The sequence below is a fragment of the Triticum aestivum genome, chromosome 2B (assembly GCF_018294505.1).
Source record: "Triticum aestivum cultivar Chinese Spring chromosome 2B, IWGSC CS RefSeq v2.1, whole genome shotgun sequence".
Classification (NCBI taxonomy): Eukaryota; Viridiplantae; Streptophyta; class Magnoliopsida; order Poales; family Poaceae; genus Triticum; species Triticum aestivum.
In genome coordinates this window covers 469,764,542-469,769,427 of record NC_057798.1, presented here as the reverse complement: position 1 = coordinate 469,769,427, position 4,886 = coordinate 469,764,542, and the positions used below count along the sequence as shown (strand labels likewise).

At 45.8% G+C, this 4,886-nt stretch overlaps 1 long non-coding RNA gene across 1 annotated transcript; it reads right to left on the bottom strand.

Moving 5' to 3' along the window:
- Nucleotides 1–2,879: 2,879 nt before the first annotated feature.
- Nucleotides 2,880–4,410, bottom strand: LOC123041415 (uncharacterized). The gene is made up of 2 exons (XR_006418513.1): nucleotides 4,091–4,410; nucleotides 2,880–3,262 (listed from the first exon to the last, which is right to left on the bottom strand). It is a non-coding gene; the product is annotated as an uncharacterized lncRNA (long non-coding RNA).
- Nucleotides 4,411–4,886: the final 476 nt, after the last annotated feature.

Sequence of the window (4,886 nt, the reverse complement as noted above, 5' to 3'; positions counted from 1 at the left end):
CATAATCAGAGGGGTATTTATATGCATTAAGGATCTGAACATATGATCTTCCACCAAGTAAACCAATTAGCATCAACTACAAGGAGTAATCAACACTACTAGCAACCCACAGGTACCAATTTGTGGTTTTGATACAAGAGATGAACTAGGGTTTGGAGAGGAGATGGTGCTGGTGAAGATGTTGATGGAGATCGACCCCCTCCCGATGAGAGGATCGTTGGGGATGATGATGGTGATGATTTCCCCCTCCCGGAGGGAAGTGTCCCCGGCAGAACAACTCTGCCGGAGCCCTAGATTGGTTCCGCCAAGGTTCCGCCTCGTGGCGGCGGAGTTTCGTCCCGTGAGCTTCCTTATGATTTTTTCCAGGACAAAAGACCTCATATAGGAGAAGATGGGCATCGGAGGGCCACCAGGGGGCCCAAGAGATAGGGGGCGTGCCCTGTAGGGGGGCACCCTCCTGGCCAGGGTGTGGGCCCCCTCAGGTACTTTCTTTGCCCAATATTTTTTATTAAATCCAAAAATGACTTCCGTGGAGTTGCGGGACTTTTGGAGCCGCGCAGAATAGGTTTCCAATATTTGCTCCATTTCCAGCCAGAATCCCAGCTGCCGGCATTCCCCCTCTTCATGGTAAACCTTGTAAAATAAGAGAGAATAGCCATAAGTATTGTGACATAGTGTGTAATAACAGCCCATAATGCAAGAAATATTGATATAAAAGCATGATGCAAAATGGACGTATCAGCGCCACCGAGTTCAGTTGACATAGCCATTGCCAGAAACCCTAGTCTTTTCGGTCTCACCGATAGGGATCTCGGTCTCACCGAGATGGGATTGTAATCTCTCTATTTCCCTTCGTAACCTTTCGGTCAAACCGAGATGAGTGATCGGTCCCACTGAGATTGCAAAGCAAACTCTCTGTTTCCCTTTCGTAATGTTTCGGTCCAACCGAGATGAGCGAATTGGTCCCACCGAGTTTGCCTGACCAACTCTCTGTTTGTCTATTACCAAAATCGGTCTCACCGAGTTTGTGTAATTGGTCTCACCGAGATTACGTTATGCCCTAACCCTAATGATATCGGTCCCACCGAGTTGACGTGTCGGTCCCACCAAAATTCCTAACGGTCACATTATGAACTAAATCGGTCTGACCGAGTTTCACGATTCGGTCCCACCGATTTTGGTAAATTGTGTGTAACAGTTAGATTTTGTGTGGAGGCTATATATACCCCTCCACCCACTCTTCATTCTTGGAGAGAGCCATCAGAACATGCCTACACTTCCAACATACATTTTCTGAGAGAGAACCACCTAAACTTGTGTTGAGGTCAAGATATTCCATTCCTACCACATAAATCTTGATCTCTAGCCTTCCCCAAGTTGCTTTCCACTTAAATCTTCTTTCCACCAAATCCAAATCCTGTGAGAGAGAGTTGAGTGTTGGGGATACTATCATTTGAAGCACAAGAGCAAGGAGTTCATCATCAACACACCATTTGTTACTTCTTGGAGAGTGGTGTCTCCTAGATTGGCTAGGTGTCACTTGGGAGCCTCCGTCAAGATTGTGGAGTTGAACCAAGGAGTTTGTAAGGGCAAGAAGATTGCCTACTTCGTGAAGATCTACCCTAGTGAGGCAAGTCCTTCGTGGGCGACGGCCATGGTGGGATAGACAAGGTTGCTTCTTCATGGACCCTTCGTGGGTGGAGCCCTCCATGGACTCGTGCAACCGTTACCCTTCGTGGGTTGAAGTCTCCATCAACATGGATGTACGATAGCACCACCTATCGGAACCACGGATAAAAAATTTCGTGTCAACATTGCGTTTGCCTCCTCAAACTCCTCCCTTTACCTTCATATGCAATTGTTTTACATTCCGCTACTATACTCTTAGAATTGCATGTGTAGGTTGATTGCTTGACTTGTGCCTAGTTGTTAAAATCTGCCAAGGACTAAAATTGGGAAAAGGCTAGATTTTTATTTGGTCAAGTAGTCTAATCACCCCCGTCCTCTAGACATACTTTCGATCCTACACGCACATAAGCACTGCGAGACAACTGTCAGATGCTCATTGTCTCCTCGAAGCGAATTCTGCCATGACAAGGCACGCGGTTGATGCCCTTTGAGATCCGGTTGGATAACGAAGGTATTCCTGCCCTTCCCAAAGGAGTGATCCTAAGTTTATCGAACCCACAAGAGCATGGCTACTACGACAGAGTCTCTACCAAGTCTTTGCAAGAGAATTAAATTCTAGTTTTTACAACCGGACCTTAATGGCCTTAGTGTGTAAACACTTATAATTAAAACAAGCATGGGTATGTGGACTTGTTTCTTACAACCATATATTAATGATCGGGATCATCATGATTTAGGTTTATGCTTTGGAAGACACCCATTAAGATGTGCTTGCAATGAGACAAAGTGGGGTGCATGTCCAACTTACGTCTTGAATGGTTCGCGACCTGCATCAAGAGTCAGTTGTCCAACCGCATGCCTTGCATCACGCGGGGTTACCTCAGTTATTAAGAATAAATCAGAAAAAAGCATTGGGCATTTAGTGACTACACCTCATGTATCACCAGGGATTGACTTTTCGCTACCGTACTAAACCGTTCTGTCACTCGTGTTTAGAATAGCATTCCGCGTCCTCCCTGCTCCTAACTTCCTCCTTGATCGAACTCCATGATCCAAGGTACATGCATGGCCGAAGAGCGAGAAAGAGACATGAGACAACTACAATGCAATTCTAACACATACATGTCGTTAATTTGAATTCATTCCATCGAGCCCTCATACAAATACACCTGGTTGCAAGGCTATGCCTTAACCCGTTGCCTTACCGAATTACTCACAGATGGTGATCCGATCACAAGAAGAAATCATTGGAAAAGACATAAACATAATGCTTTATTGATAATATGTCTTACAATTGGTTGTCGAATGCGATACACGATTACAAGTATGGCTAACATGGAGGTGGTTTTCTGCGGTGATGGTGATGGTGGTGGCTATGGAGATGAGATGGGAAATGACAGCGACTAGGTTGGAGAATGGTTTTTGTTACGGTGATAGAGGTTTTTGATGATGCTCCCTTGTGAATCTGGTATTGAGCCCTTTATAAAAGTGGTTGTGTTGGACGCCAAGAAGCTGCTGGCACCCCTCGTCTTCTCTTCTGTTTCACTTGTTGCACCAGCAAATTATCTCCTTCTTCCTCCATTTTGCTTCTTTCCTTCTAATTGATGATTTTTATCCATGTATGGTCTCTTTTCTGGTGAAAACAAAATAAAGATAGGATTTCACGATTGCTCGCATTCATTAGTCATTAGTGGCAATGTCAGAGTGATTTTCTCAGATTTTCTAAGATAAACCAGTTTAAATAACGGTGTGATGAGCGTAAGAACTACACTCATCAACCTCCACAACTTGATCGTCCCTGAGCAATAAAGATATAAACCCAACCGTAAGAAATTCAGTTGTTTAAACTGAAATACCAAGAATGTGTTGGTTCACTTACGATCAGTATGCCCAGATAATCCTCCGCTTCTTCATCTAAAAACTTAATATAGTTGTTGCGGTGGCATGGTTATTATGCAAGATGACCACTCAGAGCCGGAGGTGCACGCCCAGCAGTTGGGCATGCAGCCAAGCACGTACACCCAGTCCGATACATACACCCCACTTGCACGCAGCCGGGTACATACACCCGGTAGCCGGATTCATATATCGGCCAGCTGAAGCAGCAGGGGCGGAGCCAGGATTTAGACATAGGGGGGGGGGGGGGGGGGGGCGAGGCAACAACGAAGCCCAGAATTTTTTTATGTCTCACAAACTACAGAAGAGTTTTTATATCCAGATATCACTACCGATCGGGCAGGTCTAGCTATAGGTTTAAGAAGAACATGACCAATCATGTATAACTAAACAGCAAGATTTAGCTTGCGTTCATATAGTTTTGAATTGAAAGTCAATCACTGCTTGGGACACCACTTACATTTACTTGATATACTTGATATATGTCAACGCAAACATACATAAGCATATAGAATCAATATGTGGTGTATTAGAAAAAAGTGAGCAGCGTCTCAAGAATACATACCTTGCTAGAGTATCAACTCCAGCCCCGGCAATCCCTCGGAAAAGAAATCAAATCCAGCCCCGGCTCGTCCCATCTGCTCGGATGAGCATTGTTTCCGCAGGCCGCAGGCATGCGGCAACCATCGCTGGTCAAGCATGGAAGGGTTCGTGCTTTTGAAAGATTGTGCGCGCCTATGCCTGTGGCGACGATGGTCGATGGTAACGAAAGATTAAGCCCTATCCTAGCGTGGGCGGCGGCGGCAAAAAGATCAGGTGGAGCTTGATTAGGTCAAACTGCACGGAATAGAAACGAACGGCCTGTATGCATGTATTACAGATCGATCAGTGATTCACGGACGGGAAAACCACCAAAACGCCAATTGTTTTGGGCTTGGGCCAGCCAAGAATATACGCACGCATGGATAAAGGCCTATACCCTTTGCTAATGGCCGGTACCTCCCCCTAATAATTCGTGGGGGTGGCCGATCCATGTGGGGGAGGGGGGGGGGGCTGTGAAGCAGGACGACGATAAGGACCTTGATCTGGAGGAGTGGCCAGCTGATTCATAGAAGAGAGGTAGAGGAGAAAGCTTCAACATGATGAAGGACGAATTGTTGTGCGATGCGTGGTTGGCCACTAGTATCGTCCTGATCCATGGCACGAAGCAAAAGGAAGCAAAATTTTGGGCCACCATTCATACTTGGTTTCATGAGTACACTTCAAGCCCTACCACAAACGAACTCATCTGCAATCGTGGGACAAAGTCGTTTAACCATCGATGGTACATCATCTAGGAGGCCATGAGCAAGTATTGCAGC